Source organism: Cryptomeria japonica, chromosome 11 (assembly GCF_030272615.1).
Source record: "Cryptomeria japonica chromosome 11, Sugi_1.0, whole genome shotgun sequence".
NCBI classification, from domain to species: Eukaryota; Viridiplantae; Streptophyta; class Pinopsida; order Cupressales; family Cupressaceae; genus Cryptomeria; species Cryptomeria japonica.
This window is the reverse complement of record NC_081415.1, coordinates 2,376,881-2,400,651: the sequence shown is the minus strand read 5'-3', so window position 1 is coordinate 2,400,651 and position 23,771 is coordinate 2,376,881. Positions and strand designations below refer to the sequence as shown.

Sequence of the window (23,771 nt, the reverse complement as noted above, 5' to 3'; positions counted from 1 at the left end):
AGTCATTCTTCTACATTCTTCAGTTGTCTCGCTTTCGAATTTGGTCGTGTCGATAACAATCTTCATTCATGATTTTGGTCGATCTTTGTCCTTGTTAATCTTGTCATTTTGCGATTGATTTGTCATCGATCTTCATCCTTCTCAATCATGTCAATTTGAATCAATTTTTCATTGTTCCATAGCGCATTTATCAATCAAAGCATTTATCAAAATCATGATCATAATCAAATCAACATCAATTATCTTTCATCAAGACCTAATTGTCATCTTTGCATTGTTAATTCATCTTCTAGGGTTTCGTGATTTAATCATTTAACCTTGTTTGTCATTTCTCCCTTTAGGATTAATAAATTATTTATTTATCCTAAGTCTTCTCATCACAATTAAATGTTTATTTAATTGGCTAAGTAATTTCCTCCTATTTTTGTAAATTAATTAATGAATGAGAAATTATTAATTAATTTACCTAATTTTCATCAATTTCCTAATTTCCAAGTCATTATTTCCAACTTAATTTTTAAATTTCTCCTAAATGTCAATTTCTATTTCAAAATCTTGTCATAAATCCTTGCATAGCAATTTGTCATAATTTTTTTTTATAAATCATCAATCAATAAATTTTGCATAGAAAGTGCATAATTTGTCATAAATTTGTCATAATTTGTCATATTGATTTGCAGTTTCCATTTGAATCTTTCATGCTAATCTTGTAATTTCTCCAATTTATCTATAAATTGGATGAATTTCTTCAATCAAGGGCCCCAATTGATTGTATTTTTGAACCCCTAATCAGATTATCGAATTTCTATTCAATCACGCTTCGAGTACTTTTGAGCAATTTTCTTACCTACTTGCTTTCAACCATGTATGTGCACTTGTAGGTGAGATCCACAACCAAACTATTTGAAGAGGAAAGAAGAACAATGGAGCCGCATGAAGGAAGCATCCAAATCTGCATATGGTTTGCATAATCTTTTTGAATGTTTTATCTTCATGTCTCTATTGAGTGTGTTTAGGATAGATCATTGCAGCGATATCCAAACTTTTCCTTCTCAAGCAACTAGAAAGGTTTTTTGGCCTCTAAAACAAGGTGTTTAGTAAGGATTTCTGTTAAGTGTTACTCCTTGATGTCACGCAAGCGTGATTGAGACATTAAGCCCACCAAGATACCAAACAAATGTAGTCATGCAAGCACGATTTAGACCATGAGGCCCTACTTAGATGTTGATATGAGAAAGAGTTCAAGGGTCATCACTTCCCAAGTAACTACAATTCCCATGTAACCCTTCCTTCAAAGCTTTCGCCCATCAGGTATTTGTTTATAGTGAGTTAGAATGCCAAGGTATTCTAGCCGTACTCACTTTGGGTCGTTCCCTTCTCATGATTGTCACTTGCTTGCAAAAGAAAGCAAATGGTCGGGAAGGCAGGCCCTCTAAAGGTAACAAACAATCCAAGACATGAGAATGGTATCGAAGATCTGGATTTCTGATCACCCTAAGAAGGATGAGAGCATACTCTCCTACTCCAATGTCAAACTCGACAAGCAAAGTGAACACATATTCATTCCATCCTACTTAGCAAACATACTAGGTGCCTAATTAAAAATCACAAACACAAAGTTTGGTTGGAATATAAGGCAACCTGCAAAATCGCTAAATAATCTCTTAAAAAAAATCATGAAATAAATAATCTCTTAAAAATTGAAAAATGTCCAGAAATAATTTTTAAAAAAATTGAAAAATGTCCTGAAAAAAAATCGTAAAAATTGAAAAATGTCCTGAAATAAAAACAAAAAAAAAATCATATAATGTCCTGAAAAACAAACAAAAAAATCAAATAATGTGCTGAAATAATTCAAAAAAATTGAAAAAATGTCCTGACAAAAATCTCTAAAAGTCAAATAATGTCCTGAAAAAAATCCCTAAAAAGTCAAATAAAGTCCTGAAAAAAAAATGAACAAAAAAATTGAAAAGCCAAACAAAAACATAAATATCCCCCTTATGCATCAGACAGATCACTGAGTATACATCCAACGACATTCAATCAATCATACACTGTGCTTTAATGAAATCATGCGTAAACAGATGAACTTTTTCAATCAACCTAGATATTCAAACTGATCAGAATTGTCATATCAATCAGCATCAAAATCATTTGTCCTTGTTGAACTTCTATCATGGGTCTTATACGGGGTGTGGTATACTCGAAACCAGACTGTGTCCTGTCTTAGACGGGGTACCGCATGTCCTGAAACCAGACAGCATGATCGTCCTATCAGCACTTTCAACTTTTGACAATGAAGATCAAGATGTTTGTTTGATTTGTTGGAATTTGTGCATCTTATCTTTTTACTGATTTACCTTTGGCTTCGATCATGTTCCTATGTTGCTCGATGATGTCACTGCGTGATTTAGAGTGACCGGGATGGTTCATGGTCCCTTTCTTTTTTGTTGTGATTGTTGTTTGTCTGTGATGTGTCTGTCTTTTGCAAAAAGGGTTGCATTTCAGCTCTGGCCTTCAATGCCATGATGCTACGCATCCATTTTGCTACATTAAAATAAAGGTTCTCACTTACTTCTGTGCATTGGTGAAAGCAAGTTTTTCTTCATCTCTACCTGTCGTCTGTCTAATTTCTGCTTACTAACATTTCTTCTGTCAGTCTTGGCAATCCGTTCGAACCTATCATCTTCTATCATTCTTATCAATTAATTGGCCTCTTTTCTGAATTTTTCTGGCCAATTCCTCGAGGGGGCATGCATATGTCATTATTATTGTCTGGGGCATTTTCATTATTGTTCTTTGAAACAACGCTTAAAATCGCATTGTCTCAAAGAGGGGCAAAATGTAGACACCTAAAAATGGTCAATGCTTGCAGAGTCATACTTTAACATTTGTGCATTGCCTTATTTTAGGTTTTTGTGTCGCATTAACATTTTCTCCTATGTTACGCACTTGGTTTTTATCATTTGCGAGCATCGAGTCATTCTTCTACATTCTTCAGTTGTCTCGCTTTCGAATTTGGTCTTGTCGATAACAATCTTCATTCATGATTTTGGTCGATCTTTGTCCTTGTTAATCTTGTCATTTTGCGATTGATTTGTCATCGATCTTCGTCCTTCTCAATCATGTCAATTTGGATCAATTTGTCATTGTTCCTCGGCGCATTTATCAATCAAAGCATTTATCAAAATCATGATCATAATCAAATCAACATCAATTATCTTTCATCAAGACCTAATTGTCATCTTTGCATTGTTAATTCATCTTCTAGGGTTTCGTGATTTAATCATTTAACCTTGTTTGTCATTTCTCCCTTTAGGATTAATAAATTATTTATTTATCCTAAGTCTTCTCATCACAATTAAATGTTTATTTAATTGGCTAAATAATTTCCTCCTATTTTTGTAAATTAATTAATGAATGAGAAATTATTAATTAATTTACCTAATTTTCATCAATTTCCTAATTTCCAACTTAATTTTTTAATTTCTCCTAAATGTCTATTTCTATTTCAAAATCTTGTCATAAATCCTTGCATAGCAATTTGTCATAATTTTGTCATAAATCATCAATCAATAAATTTTGCATAGAAAGTGCATAATTTTCTCATAAATTTGTCATAATTTGTCATATTGATTTGCAGTTTCCATTTGAATCTTTCATGCTAATCTTGTAATTTCTCCAATTTATCTATAAATTGGATGAATTTCTTCAATCAAGGGCCCCAATTGATCGTATTTTTGAACGCCTAATCAGATTATCGAATTTCTATTCAATCACACTTCAAGTACTTTTGAGCAATTTTCTTACCTTCTTGCTTTCAACCATGTATGTGCACTTGTAGGTGAGATCCACAACCAAACTATTTGAAGAGGAAAGAAGAACAATGGAGCCGCATGAAGGAAGCATCTAGATCTGCATATGGTTTGCATAATCTTTTTGAATGTTTTATCTTCATGTCTCTATTGAGTGTGTTTAGGATAGATCATTACATTTGAGCTTTCGTGATTGGGCTAGATTAGTTTTTATATTGTTTGTGATGATTTCCTATTTCCTAGCTACATTAATTGGTGAACCCGACGTGAACATTCTTGGATCTAATATTTTTTTTTAAATGTTTTGTGAAGTTGCAGATTTTTTTGTGGAGAAATTGTAGATTTTGAGCTTTCGTGATTGGGCTAGATTAGTTTTTATATTGTTTGTGATGATTTCCTATTTCCTAGCTACATGTACTTTAATCGACATAGATGGTCTATGATGGCTTTTTTGTAAGATTATATGGTTTTATTACATATATTGTACTTTAATCGACATATAACAATATCCAAGTGGTGGTTGGCATGAGCTTGAATATGGTAAGTTGTATGCATCTTGAAGTTGAATATCATATGTTGTATACATCTTGAAGTTGAACTTTGATTAGACTTTGTCGGCATTTGATGAATCATAAATGTCATTTTATTATTAATCTTGTGAGTGTGAGGTGTAGGAATAAATATCAATTACTTTGAAAGTCATGGATGGTTGTCCTCATATGATAACCACCAGATGGTTGTGCCTTATGAAGAAAAGCTGAACAGATAATAACTAATTGAGAACATCAATTCAAATCCATAATCTAGAGGATACTAATAACAGATCTTTGTATATTTATTTTTTCTAATAATGAAACAGGTACAACTATATTGAGATAAAATGAAGCTTTTCTCTCATACGAAGATGTCACATTGGCAAATTGGTCTTTATTATAATACACAAGACATAAGTAAAATCAAAATGCTCTCAGGGTACAGTTTTGGACTTGAACCATATTGCATAAATCTCAAGGCTTCAACTTGATTATCATTAAAGGTTTCTGATTGTTTACAAAATATCCCTTCATGGATGTCACATGCATAGGGTATGACCCCGAGCATCGGATCGAGTGGGGGGGGGGCAAAGCAGGAGCATGTGTAGGGTAATTATGCCTAACTGGACATGTCGGAGCCGACGGTTCATCATCGCGACGAGCTGAACAAGAAATCGACCAGGCGACAACATTCCATTGAGTGAGATTGACGATTTTTTCGCCAACCGAAAAAATTAATGCCCTAATAAAACCGTAGGGAAACTTGAAATACTGAGATAGGCTTTTGTAGGGACCCCTCTCATGGCCCCGTAGGTTCAAACGGATCATTCGCAGGTGCCATAGATTCTGAGTTAGGGCCTATCAAAGTTTGACAATTTTGAGCACTTAGGGCGCTCAAGGGACGATGCCGGTAGGGTATGACCTCAAGCATTTAATCGAGTGGGGGGGCAAAATAGGAGCATGTGTAGGGTAATTATGCCTAAATGGACATGTCAGAGTCAAAGGTTCATCATCGCGATGAGCTGAACGAGAAATCGACCAAGCGACAACATTCCATTGAGTGAGACTGACGATTTTTTTGCCAACCGAAAAATTGATGCCCTAATAAAACCATAGGGAAACTTGAAATACCAACATAGGCTTTTGTAGGGACCCCTCTCATAGCCCCGTAGGTTCAAATGGATCGTTCACAAGTGCCACAGATTTTGAGTTAGGGCTCGTCAAAGTTTGACAATTTTGAGCACTTAGGGTGCTCAAGGGACGACGCCGGTAGGGTATGACCCCAAGCATTTGATCGAGTGGGGGGGGGAAAACAGGAGCATGCGTACGGTAATTATGCCTAACTGGACATGTCAGAGCCGATGGTTCATCATCGCGACGAATTGAATGAGAAATCGACCAGGTGACAACATTCCATTGAGTGAGACTGACGATTTTTTTGCCAACTGAAAAATTGCTGCCCTAATAAAACCGTAGAGAAACTTGAAATACCAAGATAGGCTTTTGTAGGGACCCCTCTCGTGGCCTCGTAGGTTCAAACGGATCGTTCGCAGGTGCCACAGATTCTGAGTTAGGGCCCATCAAAGTTTGACAATTTTGAGCACTCAGGGCGCTCAAGGGACGACGCCGGTAGGGTATGACCCCGAGCGTTCGATCGAGTGGGGGGGAAAAATAGGAGCATGCGTAGGGTAATTATGCCTAACTCGACATGTCAGAGCCAACGGTTCATCATCGGGACGAGCTGAATGAGAAATCGACCAGGTGACAACATTCCATTGAGTGAGACTGACAATTTTTTTGCCAACCGAAAAATTGCTGCCCTAATAAAACCGTAGGGAAACTTGAAATACTAAGATAGGCTTTTTTAGGGACCCCTCTCGTGGCCCTGTAGGTTCAAACAGATCATTCGCAGGTGCCACAGATTCCAAGTTAAGGCCCGTCAAAGTTTGACAATTTTGAGCACTTAGGGCACTCAAGGGACGACGTCGGTAGGGTATGACTTCGAGCGTTCGATTGAGTGTGGGGGAAAAACAGGAGCATGCATAGGTTAATTATGCCTAACTGGACATGTTGGAGCTGACGGTTCGTCATCGTGATGAGCTGAACAAGAAATCGACCAGGCGACAACATTCCATTGAGGGAGACTGAGGATTTTTTTGCCAACTGAAAAATTGCTGCCCTAATAAAACCGTAGGGAAAATTGAAGTACCAAGATAAGCTTTTGTAGGGACCCCTCTCGTGGCCCCGTAGGTTCAAACGGATCATTCGCAGGTGCCACAGATTCTGAGTTAGGGCCCGTCAAAGTTTGACAATTTTGAGCACTTAGGGCGCTCAAGGGACGACACCGGTAGGGTATGACCCCGAGCGTTCGATCGAGTGGGGGGGCAAAATAGGAGCATGTGTAGGGTAATTATGCCTAACTGGACATGTCGGAGTTGACGGTTCGTCATCGCGATGAGCTGATCGAGAAATTGGCCACGCGACAACATTCCATTGAGTGAGACTGATGATTTTTTGCCAACCGAAAAATTGCTGCCCTAATAAAACCAAAGGGAAACTTGAAAAACCGAGATAGGCTTTTGTAGGGACCCCTCTCATGGCCCCGTAGGTTCAAACGGATCGTTTGCAGGTGCAACAGATTCCGAGTTAGGGCCTGTCAAAGTTTGACAATTTTGAGCACTTAGGGCACTCAAGGGACGACACTGGTAGGGTATGACCTCGAGCGTTCGATCAAGTGGGGGGGAAAAATAGGAGCATGCGTAGGGTATTGTTCATTAAATGAATTGTATTGTTTATGAATTGTATTGTTCATTGAATGAATTTTATTGTATTGTTGATTAAATGAATTGTATTGTTCATTAAATAAATTGTATTGTATTGTTCATTAAATGAATTATATTGTTCATTATAAAAACAACACTTACGATGAAATGAAATGAATTGTATTGTTCATTAAATAGCCATTATTAACCATTGTTAATTATTGGAATGAAGATTAAAGATTTCCATGATAACACCAACCTCAGATGGGCAACAATTTATATGATCGAATATCAACTTCTGTATATATAAAAATGTCGAATGATTACAAATGTATGTCCATACACAAATATGGCATAAACACCAACTGAAACAAAATGTATGTCTAAATACATGAATGTATGTCCATATACAAAATATACATGCCAACTAGACATGTAAGCATCCCAAAACTATCTATAACATCCTAAGCTGCTGATGGATCATCAAAATCGATCCTCTTCGCCGCACTGCTCGGCTCTGAAGGATCCTGTACAAGAAAAACAAACCACGATTAATATTAGTTATATTATATAATTCACATTCAAAAAGTTAACATAAAAATGAACTATTTAATTGAACTATTCATGTTTACCTCATCTCCATGTTTTCTCTTCAGCTTTGCAGGACTCTTGATGTATGTTTTGAATATTTTCATAAACAACCTACATATGTTTAGAAACATGACATTGATACAAGTTAGCATATAATTGTCACTGATAATAACAAATTATATCTACTAATGAAAAAATAAAATAAACACACATCTACTCGAGGCATCTCTTCTTCTTCTTCTTCAGGTATACTGGGTGTAGTCATCAAGGATGTGAAGCCAAGGATTCTTTGTATATATACACAATAAGTATATGAAACTATCAATCTATGTCTAGACATGTATAATCACTATAAGTTATTTAAACTATTCATTCAATCATATTTGCATTCAACCCTTGTCTCCAATTGCACTACCAGATCCTAGATCACATTGCACCGCACTCATGCTGCTTGTCCTCTACAAGAGTAAAATAAGATATACATGCAAGTTACTAGATAATCTAATTAATACAAATATAAATGATGAGCATGTATGTACAATAAAATACAAACGACTAGGTGCAATAATATATGTATCGTCAAGCTATCGAGGCCAAATGAAATGGCCGACAAGGTGCCCTCCTGAATCTGTCTCAACTCATCCTCGGTCATCAACTGTTAAATAGACCATGTAAATAAAAATTAGTACTTAATATTATCTAATTTATAAATATTTAATTAAAATATAACATGAACTGTGAAAACACAAATCTTACCAATACATCATCAATGTATGATGATTGTGCCTCCTCATCTCTAGCATGTGAGGACTCCCCAGGGTATCCTCCAGTTTGTGTAATAACCTTTGGTGCATCAGGCATCTCATGCACCTCGTAATCTGCACTGTCCACAGCAGGATCAACAGGCTGTCCAACTGGACCCAATCATATGTGCCCACACATGACACAACTATGGGGCATGCATATGTGTGGAGCCGAGGATGACATGTCACCTGCACCAGATGCACCACTGCCATCAAGAGTAGGCTGAGCTACTGACGCAGCCTGAGAAACAAAAAGGCTACTCAAAGAGTGAATAGCCGATATGGTCCGTGAAGCCGCCTCACAAATGATATCAGGATGTTGAAGTGTAGGTGGGGGATCAACAAGAGGAGGGGGGACATATGGGCCCTGGACTACTCTGACTACCCCAAGACTATTTTGGGGCATACCTAAACCTACACCCTAGAAAGGTTGGATGTCAAAGTAGTTCACATGTTTGTGTAAAACAAACTCAGCATACAATTTTTTTATGAAATAGAAGGGGATATCAAGATTGTTGTTGGGTGGTTTGTCGAAAACCATCCACCAACGATCCCAAAAGTTTTTCACAATCCCATCATTTGTGCACCATTTGATAGAAAGTTTTGTTTTTTTGGATCTACGGGCTGATCAGTACGGGGATTGACAAACAATGAGGTGGTTTCGGCTTTGGATATCTCAAGATCCTTGATATCCTTATACGACAAGCCATCTGCATATTTTTCCTTCATAGAATCTCGCCACAAAAGGGCAGCATCATGCTCCTCAGTCATGGTTTCCATAGTTTTTACGATCAATGTGAGAGGATCAAACAATGGGTTTAGACGAGGGATCCTACGATATACTTCTGCAATCCCCCTCAAGTCATTCAAATTTTGTGCAATCAAATCTTGAATTAAGGGGGGGTTTGGCAAATGAGGGTTTGGTTGTTGTAGTTGTGGTTGGTCAGTGTTTTCATTGTTATCCCCTATTTTTAACCTAATTGAATGTAAACAATTAAATTTAGTTAACAAATTTAAACAATTAGGTATTTGATTTAAAGAAACCTAGTTTTCATGAAAAAAAACCATATTTTCAATGAAAAATCAAATAAACATTCACAAAAAATACAAAAAATGAATGAAAACGATTCAAAACAACAAAATTCTTACCTCTAAATATATTTTTTAGCAATTTTTTGTCAAAACACCGGATATCAGATGGAGCAGATATCGGATTTTGACGAATTCGCACGACCCGTGAGTTAAAAATGACTCACGGGACTGTCACTGTCGAAATATAAGAGTCTCAAAAAATTGGATATCCGATTTCAACACTTAAATTATTTTTAAATAACATATATAATATAATAATATATTATATAATTATATAATACGTATTGTATTATATTATATATATTATAATATATAATATAATATAATATTATATTATAATATATAATATAATATAATATTATATTATAATATATAATATAATATAATATTATATTATAATATATAATATAATATAATATTATATTATAATATATAAATAATATAATATTATATTATATTATATATAATATAATATTGTATTATATAATACGTATTATATTATATTATATTATATTATATTATATATTATATTATATTTATATTATAATATTATATTATATTATATAATATAATATTGTATTAGATAATACGTAACATATAATATATTTTTTAAATTAAAATTACAAATAAAAATCGGATATCCGATTTTATCCGATATCCAATTTGCATAGGTAATTACCAGGCCAAGGTGTACTGACACCCAGGCCAAGCAAAAAGTCAACATGGATTTTCGCATTTTTAGGCGAGTGAGGAAGGCTATTTTTTTCACATCGCCACTTTTTGGCCCCCCTTGATCCTGCACTAACCCCCTTCTTTTATCAGTGCAGCCCCTTTTCTTGAGAGTACTCCAAATCGTAGAGCCTTTTCTTGCAAGTGGATATCTTGGGATTTTCTCCTTTGGGATCCTCTACAAATACTTGTAAGACAAAATCCTTGCCCAACCTTGATCCTATTCTACACACCACCTCCAGTACAATTTTTCTGCCAAAGCCTCCCCAAATAAAGTAAGCTTCCTTAAACTAAGCCCACCCAACTGTTTCGGGCTGCATACCGAGTCTCACTTGATAAGACTCCATTTAGAGGAGGACAGGTTGCCTACCCATAAGAATTGCCTTGCCAAAAAATCCAATTCCTTCACAAACCACCTTGTGTCTACTTGGAACATACACCTATAAATTGGAAGAGCATGAACCACCGACTGGATTAGTTGAACCTGCCCAACAAAGGATAACCATTTGTGTGTCCAATGTTCAACCTTCATGGGGAATTTGTCCAAAATACCCTTCCAAGTCCTGGGGAGGATTACCAGCAGAGATAAGAATACCCAGGTAAGTCAAAGGAAGATAACCGACCTAGAATCTCAAGATATGAGCAATCCTCAACTGAATAGTTCCAGGTGTGTTGAAGAAGAAAATGGAAGATTTATCCTCATTGATCAACTAGCCAGAAGAAGCAAGATAGACATCCAAGATGTTACACAAATTTATAGCTTCTCTGATCCTAGCTAGTCCCATCAGAGGCATATCATCCACAAACAACAAATGAGAGTGAGGAGGTATGTCATTACCCTAACTCCAACCATGAATAATACCCATTCCAACATTATACTTAATCAATCTCTCCAGACCCTCAGCCAAAAGAACGAATAAGTAAGAGGAAAGAGGGTTCCCCTGACGAAGATCCCTGGATGCACCAAACAACTCAGAATGATCTCCATTAATTAGCATAGAGAATGAGGAAGATGAAACACAACTCATTACCCATTGGATCCATTCATTAGCAAAACCAAAGGCCCTAATAATCTTCTGGAGGAAGGACCAACAGACTCTATCATAAGCTTTTGTCATGTCCAACTTGATAAACATAGCTTTTGCTTTGGAAGCTGTCATGGAATGAATGGTCTCAGTAGCAATGACCACTCCATCCAAAATTTGACAACCCTCTACAAAACCACTCTACTCCTCAGAAATGATACCCCCAAGCAATTTCTTCAACCTTTCCACTATCAGCTTAGAAATAATCTTATAAATCACATTACAGAGAGATATAGGGCAGAATTGGCCTAACCGGTCAGCCCCATCACACTTGGGGATGAGAGCAATGAAAGTCGCATTCAAAGCTCGAAGCATCTGCTTATTCCTCTGGGACTCTTGGACCACCTCCAATAAGGCCAATTTGATAATACCCCATAATTATTTATAGAACTCAATCGGAAACCCATCCGGTCCAAGAGCTTTCCCCTTCTTCATATGGAAAACAATCCTCTCAAGTTCATCCAACAAAATAGGTCCTATAAGCTACTCATTCATCTCCCTAGTAGCTAGAGATGGAATACAAGCAAGAACCTGATTTTTCTCTTCGGATTGCCCCTGAGAATCCTCACTAAAAAGGGATTGGAAATACTGTGTAGACTCCATAGAAATCTTCTGCAAGGATAAACACTGCTCAGCTCTATCATTAACCAGAATAGGGATGGAGTTGCCATATCTTCTTGCTTTCACTGAATTGAAGAAGAACACAATATTCTTATCCCCCACTTGAAGCCAATAAATTTGAGCTCTCTGTTTCTATTAGATTTTCCCCCTAAGCTCCCACTCCTCTAAAACCTTGACTGCCCTATCTTCCTCCCTAAGCAAGGCTTCTGACATTCCATGCTCTCTTATCTCTCTGGTAATGCCATTCAACTTTAATTGAGCAACTGTCTTAGCATGAAAAATATTACCAAAACACTGACAATTCCATTGTTTAAGCTGAAACTTAACAAATTGTAGTTGCTTGGCAAAAGTGTACATAGCAGTGCCAAAGGCTGGCCTCCTTTTCTTCCACCACTTTGCAACATGATCCTGCAAAGAAGAGTCTCACGGACACATTAGATGGAATTTGCATGAAGGAACGCGAGCGACCCGAGTAGATGAAGATACTAATTTGATGGGCCAGTGGTTCGAACCTCTCCAATCTAAAATCTCAGAGCATGTGGACCACCCCCCACCAACCCAAAAACTAGAAACTAGAAAGCGATCCAACCTCTCCGCAATCCAATACTCCCTTATCCTCCTGCTGTTCCAAGTGAAAAAACCATTACTGGGCTTGACGTCAACAAGATTCAAGGTTGATATACTATCCTGAAGAAGGAAGGAAGAAGGCTCTAACCACATAACACGACCCTTATTCTCACTCAACTCTAAGATAGCATTGAAATCACCTGCCATAATCCACAAACGGAAAGGAAAAAGCCAATGCATAAAAGTAATATGAGACCATAATTTCTGCTTACCATGAAGATAAGTGGGGGCATAAATGTTAGTAGGCAAGATATATTCCCCAGTTTCAAGACTAGAAACAACCCTGGATAAAGATGATCTGGAATAAACCCACCATATAGGATGAATCCTCAAGGGGTTCCAAAGACAAGCCACACCTCTAGAGGAGCCATATGCCCCAATACACTGACATTCGCCTCTCCCCGATAGTTTTGGCACCAAACCTAATATACTTTTCACAGATAATTTAGTTTCCTGCAAGAAAATAACATCAGGTGAATAACTCCTTATCAATTCCCAAACAACTTTTTGTCTAGGGCCATTGTTCAAGCACAATCATTTCGGGGGGTTAGAAAAATGAGAATCTAGAGTCTTTACTAACCCTAACTCAGCCAAATTCTCTCCCATCAATTTTCTCTTATCCAAGTCCTTCTTTCTACTACCCTTTAAAATCTTCTTTGTTGCTCCTTTTTTAATGTCTTTTTGAAGAAGACCCAGATGTGAAGAGATCTTATTACGTTTAACCCTAGCAGAGTCCAATTTCTTTGCTATAGGAGAAACATCCCCACCAACCCTCTTCACTTCAGCACTAGAGATGGGTCCCTCCTGAGCCAATACCTATTGATCCATATCCATCTGTTGACTCCCAACCTCCCCTTGAACCTAGGTAGTATCCAAGTTCACACTATCAGGAACCAACCTTGCTGCACTATGATCCAAAGGAAGCATCCCCAGATTCACCTCCTGCCGGCTAAGATCATCCAAGGCTTCAAATCTGTTAAAAGTATGCTCCTCCTATCTCTCCTATAAAGACCCCTTTTGACCTCGATTCCTATTATATGTCTTAATTGGGACGAAACCATCAGTACCCACAGCCTCACCAGACATGGAAGCTTTTCCTTTATCAGCCCCATCAAGGTTACGAGAAGACAGTTGAGGCTAATGCTCAGCCGGTTTAGACCTAGGGCACTTGTGCTACAAATGACCATACTCATGACATAGACGACACCCGAATGGTAAAGTCTCATAATCAAGCCGGTTGACCCAAGAATAAGAGTCCGTACACATATCTATAGCATCTGGCAAAGGCTTACTAAGATCAATTTCAACACAGATACGAGAAAAAGTCATTACCTTTCTCCCCAAGGTTTGTGTTGAAGATCCAACAGGCTTCCCAAGCAATGAAGTTAGCATTCACAACACATCCTCCCAACAACATTCCACCGGAAAACAAGGTATTCGAACCCACAATGGGACCCGATTCAGGAGCTCCTCTGAAAGGTTAAATATTGTATGCCAAGGTTCGATGAACAACCCCACCCAGTTATAAAAATATGGCCCTACTTCAAAGACCCTATTATGATCATCCATGCAATTAAAAGTAACTATGAAGTAATTGTTAGCCAACATCATAATATCCATTTCCCCTTCTAGCTCCCCAAAAATTTGCAATATAACGAGTGTTTTGAGAAGTATTCAACATCTTCGGCTATCATCTTCAGAGGAATTACCAATTTCGGCCTCTCACTGTATCTCTCCAGACAACCATTGATCTTCGTAATCCGAGAGCCATTAGACATACTAGCACTACCAAACCCCAAATCTGAAACAAAAAGATTATTATCAAAGATCTTGATACCTTGGGATGGGGATTTCGAACCTAATAATGCACAAAAATCCATGCCGGGTGATGCCCCAAGGCCTCTCCTCTAGTTCTAGACATCTCTAGTTCTAGACATCACACCTCACGACAAACCGACACCCCAAATAGAGATGAAAGAGGAATCCGCACACCCCTGCAATACACCGAACACACTCTCCTCCCGAGCACCACCAAAGGGCAATACGGACCAAAGCCCCCCTCACTCCATAGGCAATCCACGAAGCGGCAGAAAAAACCCCAGCCCTTGCGGCACTCTGCACAAACCCTCCACCCACAGGTCACCGCACCACCACCAACACCCGCCACCCAGGAAATAGATTCCCCCCTCCCCGCAAAAAGACCCTATGCCCTTCCCCCGACGCACAGGCAAACAGAGACCGCCCACGAGCTAGGGTGTCGATGCCCTAGCTAGAAATCTGAATTTCTCGTATGTTTCTCCAATTTGGTAGAATATTGTGTTACATCATTTAAAAAAATTAATCTTTTTTATAAAATCTCTGGAAAGCCGAATGTAATCTAATGAAAATCCATCGAGAAATTTTAATAAAATCAAAAAAGAAAGCTTACAATGGAGAGAAATATAATAAACGAAAACACACTCCCTGCACACGAAATTCCAGTAAAAAATTGTTGTTACAACAAAAATAATAAAAAAATTTGAAGTAACAAATTGCTAAACGTTGCAGACTTACCTAAGATACCAAGAACTGTACGAATTGTGTCTTCAATCGCCATTTCTTCCAAGTAAATTCAAAATCCTACAAACACACTAATTCCCTGAAGATCAAAACATAAAATTAATGAGTTCTGTATTAAATAGATGTCTTTCAAGAAAAAATGGCAAGAAACGGACATCTAAGTATATTGCAGCAAAAATGCCAATTTTTTATGTGTTTACGTACTGCTGTTTAAAAAAGGAAATGCACGCTCTTTACTGTATAGTGCTTGACATACATTGGTTTTCATTCTCTAATTATGAAAGAAGTTTTTCCTTATCCATTTTGTTTGAATCGAAAAGTTTCTTTATATTTTCAGTTTTATAAAAGTTTTTTATTTTAATTTAAAACAAAATATCGATTTTTTATATATAAAATTTGAAAAAATAATCTTATCCGTTCATTTCAATAAATGAAATATAAATGGTGATGCATTGACTGTGGCAGAGCCGTTACGCTATTGCTTGTCACTGATGAAGAATTGATTGTGGATAGCCGTTACATTTGGCACATCTTAAGACTAATAATACAACAATAAGAGAGTATTAACCTAAGAAATAATAGAATACAATGTAGGTTACTTAGTTCATAAAGTTATCACCCAAAATAATTTATGGATGACAATTTTAATAAACTTTTTCAAATATAACCATTAGATATGTTTGTGGGTAAAAAACTGAAAGAATTTTGGTTTCATATTTTAAGATTGGACTAATATTTCAGAAATTTCAATTAAATTATACAATGATTTTAGTTAATTTATTTTTATTATTTAGTTATTTGAGTGTAAGATGTGTGATTTATATTTTTGAGATATTATAAAAACAAATCTTAATTCATTTTTAGATTTAAGATCATTTAAGATCAAGTATTTTTAGAACTACAACTAGCAATTGCACCTTAGTGTGCAATGGGTATGTGGAAGTTCCGTGTGGAAGCTCAATGAGGGAAAAATTTGGTCAAGTTTTGCATAAATTTGTGTAGTACATGAGATAAATTCGTAGGCCAAATTTAGAAAATAATGTTGCTTGTGCAATAAAGATCTCAATGGAGAAGTGATGGTTTCAAATCCACTTTGTATCTTCTTACAATGTTCCAATTATAAGTAGAGCACAACTTTTCAATTAGGAAAATAATCAAGTTCCATAACCAACAGGGTCACGTTATGTTTGCAATTGGGTGAGACGGAGAGAGAGGCAGAGGAGGGAGTGAAAGGAAGAGAGAAGGAGATAGAAGTAAAGAGATAATTATAGAGATATACATAGATATGGAGATGAGATGAATATGAAAATAGAGGAGGAGAGAAAGTAGGAGAAAAGAAGAGAGATACTTGGACAATGGACCGCTAAAAAGCTTTTGCGTCGTGAGAGCATGGAGTTTCTGTCAGAAACATTTCCTTTCAGTGAGAGATCCTCAAAGGAGCAATAATTGTTTCTAAATTTTGCACCAATAATCCGCCTCTCATTTCCGTGGTGGACTTGTTTGAAGGAATCTTGAGGACGAAAATGATAGTTTGCAGGGAAAAGTGATGATTTTTTCAGATCTGAAAGGGGAGAGCGTAGGTAAATTTTCCTGCCATTTAAGTCTGAGAACCAAGAATCATCTCACATAGCAAAGCTTGGCCACAAGGATCTATTTCGCCCAGCCACGTTGGTTCGCAAACCAGTCGAACGCCCTGCCAAGTTAGTTCGCAAACTATTCGATCGCAAACCACTCAATTGCTTTTTGTGCCATTATTTTACTAAAAATAAATTATTCAGTTAGGCTTTATTGTCTTGTAAATTTGAATAATTAATTATGTAATAAATAAATAATCAAATCACCACAACATTTGGAAAGTAAATATCATTTAATGATTAAATTAAATTCTAAATTTCATTAAATACTTATTATCTAGTTGTTTAATAATTAATTTAATCATTTTGATTTTCTAATACAAATTCACTTATTCATATTAACATAATAAGTCAATCACTATTAATTATAGAAAGGTTTGTATTTTTTTTCTAAATCATTTCATATCCTAAAATTATAGTAAATTTTATTTTTAAAAAAGGAATCATTAAGTTTGAGTAGTATCAATATTAAATGAATCAACAATTCGTTTAGAATAATGAAAACTAAACTCTAGATGTAAATGCATCTTTCTATTTTATTTTTTTACATGTAAATTATTTTATATTCTAAATTTTTTGAAATTAAATTAAATTCTATTATTTTAAATGATTAAGTTTGAGTTGTATTAATCTTTGAATGAATCAACTAAAATATAGATATTAAGGATCTTTCTATTTTTTTTGCTTTTCTTTTTCTATTGCAAATTATTTTATATTCTAAAATTAAACTAAATTTAACTTTTAAAAAATTATTAAATTTCAATTATATTAATATTTATGTAAATCAACAATTGAATTAAAAATAAATAAAAAATAACATCTAGATATAAACAAAATCTTTCTAGATATTTTTTAATACAAATATTATTATATTTTAAAAATTTTAACATTAAACTAAATTACATTAAAAATAAATAAATTTGAATTATTTTGATTTTTAAATTTAATGAAATTTGATACATAGGAACAAATAAGAAGCAAGCTTCTAATCCTCAAATTCCTCATAATCTTATATCATGATGTAAGATGTGTAATGTTAATTCCTCTCTCTTACCATTGTTATATGAATTCTAAATATGATTTTACAAATCGAGACTAAAGCCATCTATTATTTCTCTTTGCAAATCTTATTAAGAATTTAATTAGACATACCAAAGTGAAAATAATGCCCACACATGAGCTTGGCAGCAAATAGTGCTTGTTTGAACCACCCCTCCACAAAATAGTGCTTGTTTAAACCAGCCCCTCCACAAAATAGTGCTTTTATAAAAACCACTACTTACATAAAACCACTATAGAGACTACAGATAAACTAATGCAAGGCGATGGGGATGCAAGATTTGCAAACTCGATTTAATGCCTCTCTCACATATTGAAAGAAATAAAGATTTTCTCATATTACTTTACACATAATTCCTTATAATATGATTAAAAAATATTTCATCTTTACTTTTTCTTTTTTTTTTTAACATTTATTATGTTCATTTACTTTATGCATATTAGTGCGCCTTGGTCAGTTTTATGAAACTTATTATTACTAGCTTATATATATTTAATAATATATATAGAATAAGTCGAGAGATATCCTTCTCTAGGCACCTATTTTTTTATTAATTTATCAACATTATATTAGTGCACCTCGAGAAGGATATCTATAAGCTAGTAGTAGTCACAGCGTTTAATCAAAGACATGACATAAAATAATTTTAAATTATATATTGTTGTATAGTTATATATTTTGGATTGGTACAGTGTTAGATTTGGGATTCCATTTGGTTCAATTATAGATTTAGAATTATAGTTAGATTGGGATCAAAATGGTAGCCCGAATTCAATAAGGATTAGGATTTGATTCGGTTCAAAATAGTAGGCCTAATTCAATAAGGATTAGGTTTCCTTTTGGTTTCTATTAGGGTTAGGATTTGATTTGGTTCAAAATAGTAGGCCTAATTCAATAAGGATTGGGGTTCATTTTGGGTTGCTATTAGGGTTAGGATTTGATTTGGTTCAAAATAGTAGGCCTCATTCAATAAGGATTAGGGTTCGTTTTGGGTTGCTATTAGGGTTAGGATTTGATTTGGTTCAAAATAGTAGGCCTAATTCAATAACGATTAGGGTTCGGTTTGTGTTGCTATTAGGGTTAGGATTTGATTTGGTTTAGAGTTATAGTTCAATTAATTAGGTTCATTCTAAGAGCTAGTGTAGTTTAATTTAGTGACCAAATTTTGAGGTGATAAAAATAATTTATAGATAGTTAGGGTTATATTTAGGGTTTACATCATTGTTAAGGTTAAGTTAATTGTTAGGGTTTGGATTTACATAATGATTAGTGTTAGGGTTAAGGTGGTGGTTAGGATTAGGATTTATGATTATGGTTAGTTTTATGTCTAGGGTTAGGGTTTATGTCACAAGGTTAGGGTTAGAATTAGGATTACAGTTAGGGTTTACATCATTGTTAGGATTAGGTTAATGGTTAGGGTTTAGATTTGCATCATGGTTCGAGTTATGGTTAAGTGTAAGATCATGGTTAGGCTTAATATTTAGAATTATTATTAGGGTTATGTCTAGTGTTATGGTTTATATCATAGGGTTAGAGTTAGGGTTAAGGGTTAGGGTTAGGATTATAGATAGATTTTACATCATTGTTAGGGTTAGGTTAATGGTTAGGGTCAGGGTCACGGTTAGGGTTAGGTTTAAGGTTTTATTTAGGCTTAGGATTTATGGTTATGGTCAGGATTATGGTTCAGGTGGAGCACTTCCATCTTAATCAAATTCCATATGCACGGTCTTCAATTTATTAAAAATATTCTCATTAGAATTTGTTGATAGACGAGTGAGAGCATTTTCATCAATTGTAACATCAGAGTAAAATCTGTCATTCTCTATTTTGTATTTGAGTGCCCTGTACACACGATCCATTTTAACTGTAAAGTTGTAGTTTATTCCATGTTGATCAATTTTTTCGACACATGCTCTACATTTTGGGGGAAACTTATCGTGTGTCCTTTATATTTATAATGACCGTCTATTGCATGTGTAACTTGTAGTATGGGGCTGACACGTGCAATCAACATTTCTTCTACTTGAGTCAAATTTGCAATCATTATTAGGGTTTGAGTCACGGTTAGGTTAAGATTTTATTTAGGGTCACAGTTAGAATTATGTCTAGTGTTATGGTTTATATCACATGGTTAGGGTTAGGGTTAAGGGTTAGGGTTAGGATTCTAGATAGATTTTACATCATTGTTAGGGTTAGGTTAATGGTTAGGGTCAGGGTCACAGTTAGGGTTAGGGTTAAGGTTTTATTTAGGCTTAGGATTTATTTACATGGTTAGGATTATGGTTCACGTGGACCACTTCCATCTGAATGCAAATTATGATTATGGTTTAGGTGGAGCACTTCAAGTTAGCATTATGGTTCGGATTTACATAATGATTAGGGTTAGGGTTAAGGTGGTGGTTAGGATTAGGATTTATGATTTGGATTTAGGTTATATATATATATATATATGAAAACCATAACACTATATATATATATATATATAATATATAAATTTATATATAAATAATATATAAATTTATATATATAATTATAATTATATATATATAAATATATATAATAATGATAATTATTAATTTAAATATATTATATATATTTAAATTTATTATAATATATTAATTATAATAATGATAATTTATATATTTAATAATTATATTTATATATATAAATATATATAAAATATATATATATATATGATAATAACTATATAATAATAATAATAATAATAATAATAATAATAATAATAATTATTATTATTATTATTATTATTATTATTATTATTATTATTATTAAATTTATATATTATAAAATTTGAGAGCTCTGGGACTGTTACGAGGAAGGGAGAGAGGTGCAGTTACTAGCCAGTTTGGAAGATGACCCAGACTTTGGGAACCTGGACTGCATCCCGAAGATGAAGATGGAAGTGGCCAAAGGGAAGGCATTGGCGCACATTGATGACATGGAGTTGAAGAAGCAGAGTGAGTCAGACTGAGCTACTATGGTGCAAATTATAGAGCTTTTCTGCTTTATGCTTCTTTGAATTTCTGTTAAAAAACTTTTATGGATTACTGTAATGTTTCGTGCATTAATGCACAGTACTGGTTTACTTCTATTTTCTGTTAGCAGAAACAGCAAAGTAGGTTCGAACTATTTTTTGGGCTGATGTTATATCTTCTTGGCCCTAGCAGATTGTTGAAATTTTCTGAAAATTAATATATCAAAATTACCAATAAAATATTTAAATATATTTATATATAAATATATTTAAATAATAAATCTAAATAAATTATATATATTATATATATATATATAACTAATAAATAATGATATACTATTAGGGTTAGGGTTTGATTTGGTTTAAAATATAGCAGGCCTAATTATATAAGGAATAGGGTTCATTTTGGTTTGTTTTTAGGGTTAGGGTTACTATTAGGGCTAAGGGCTAGGTTTAGGATTATAGTTAGGGTTTACATTATTGTCAGAGTTAGGTTAATAGTTAGGGTTTGGATTTACATCATGGTTAGAGTTACGGTTAGTGTTAAGATTGTGATTAGGCTTAGGATTTAGGTCTATGGTTAGGACTATGTGTAGGGTTATGGTTTATATCACAGGGCTATGATTAGGGTTAAGGGTTAGGGTCAGGATTATAGTTAGGGTTTACATCATTTTTAGGGTTAGGTTAATGGTGACGGTTTGGATTTACTTCATGATTAAGGTTAGGGTTAGGGTTAATGTTATGGTTAGGCTTAGGATTTAGTATTATGGTTAGGGTTAGAGTTAAGGGTTAGGTTTAGGATAATACTTAGGGTTTACATCATTGTTAGAGTTAGGTTAATGGTTAGGGTTTGGATTTACATCATGGTTAGTGTTAGAGTTGTGATTAGGCTGAGGATTTAGGGTTGTGGTTAAGATTATGTGTAGGGTTATGGTTTATATCATAGGGCTATGATTAGGGTTAAGGATTAGGGCTAGTATTATAGTTAGGATGTACATCACTGTTGAGGTTAGGTTAATGGTTAGGGTTTGGATTTACTTCATGATTAGGATTAGGGTTAGGGTGAAGATTGTGGTTAGGCTTAGGATTTAGCATTATGGCTAGGATTATGTGTAGGGTTAGGGTTAGGGTTAGGATTATAGTTAGGCTTTACATCATTGTTAGGGTTTGGATTTATATCATGGTTAATGTTATAGTTAGTGTTAAGATTGTGGTTAGGCTTATGATTTAGGGTTATGGTTAAGATTATGCTAAGGGTTAGGGTTTATATCAATGGGATAGGATTATATTTAGGGTTTACATTATTGTCGGAGTTAGGGTTTACATTATTGTCAAGGTTAGGGTTAGTTTTAGGATTGTCATTAGGCTTAGGGTTTAGGGCTATGGTTGGGACTATGTGTAGGGTTGTGGTTTATATCATAGGGCTATGATTAGGGTTAAGGGTTAGGGTCAGGATTATAGTTAGGGTTTACATCATTGTTTTGGTTAGGTTAATGGTGAGGGTTTGGATTTACTTCACGATTAAAGTTAGGGTTAGGGTTAATGTTACGGTTAGGCTTAGGATTTTGCATTATGGTTAGGGTTAGGTTTAGGATAATAGTTAGGGTTTACATCATTGTTAGAGCTAGGCTAAAGGTTAGGGTTTGGATTTACATCATGGCTAGTGTTATGGTTAGTGTTAAGATTATGATTAGGCTTAGGATTTAGGGTTGTGGTTAGGATTATGTGTAGGGTTATGGTTTATATCATAGGGCTATGATTAGGGTTAATGATTAGGGCTAGTATTATAGTTAGGATGTACATCATTGTTAAGGTTAGGTTAATGATTAGGGTTTTGATTTACTTCATGATTAGGATTAGGGCTAGGGTGAAGATTGTGGTTAGGCTTAGGATTTAACATTATGGCTAGGATTATGTGTAGGGTTAGGGTTAGGGTTAGGATTATAGTTAGGCTTTACATCATTGTTAGGGTTTGGATTTACATCATGGTTAATGTTACAGTTAGTGTTAAGATTGTGGTTAGGCTTATGATTTAGGGTTATGATTAAGATTATGCTAAGGGTTAGGGTATATATCAATGGGACAAGATTATAGCTAGGGTTTACATTATTGTGAGGGTTAGGGTTAGTTTTAGGATTGTCATTAGGCTTAGGGTTTAGGGCTATGGTTAGGACTATGTGTAGGGTTATGGTTTATATCGTAGGACTATGTGCACAGTCTTCAATTTATTAAAAATATTCTCATCAGTATCTGTTGATAGACGATTGAGAGCATTTTCATCAATTGTAACATCAGAGTAAAATATGTCATGCTCTATTTTGTATTTGAGTGCCTTGTACACACGATCCCTATTAACTGTAAAGTTATAGTTTGTTCCATGTTGATCCCTCCTTCGAACAATGATGATTAGTGTAAGGGTCACAGTTGAATTTACTTTACGATTATGATTTAATTTGGTTGAATTTTTAATTAGGATTATGGTTAGGGTTGAATTTGGTATAATGTTAATAAATTAGTATTAACGATTTGTTCAAGGGTTATAATTATATTTGGCTTGAGTTTCAAGGATCAGGATTTATTTTCATTTAAATTTCTCTCCTTAGTGTTTACTTTTGTTTAATTTTCACTTACATTTAGGGTTAGGGTTCAATTTAGTGTATTGTAAAAGTTATGGTTCAATTTGGTTCAGTATTAGCGTTAGGGATCAATTTGGTTTAGTGTTAGCATTTAATTTGTATAGTGTTAAGAATAGAGTACAATTAGGTTTATGGTTAAAGTTTAATTTTATTTAATTTTCAATTAGGTTTTTGGATATGGTTGAAATTGATTTATGGTTATAATTATGGTTGAGATTGGTTTAGGGTT

At 34.8% G+C, this 23,771-nt stretch overlaps 1 pseudogene; it reads right to left on the bottom strand.

Moving 5' to 3' along the window:
- Nucleotides 1-15,254, bottom strand: part of LOC131075193 (bidirectional sugar transporter SWEET5-like) — a 39,232-nt pseudogene extending 23,978 nt beyond the window's left edge.
- Nucleotides 15,255-23,771: the final 8,517 nt, after the last annotated feature.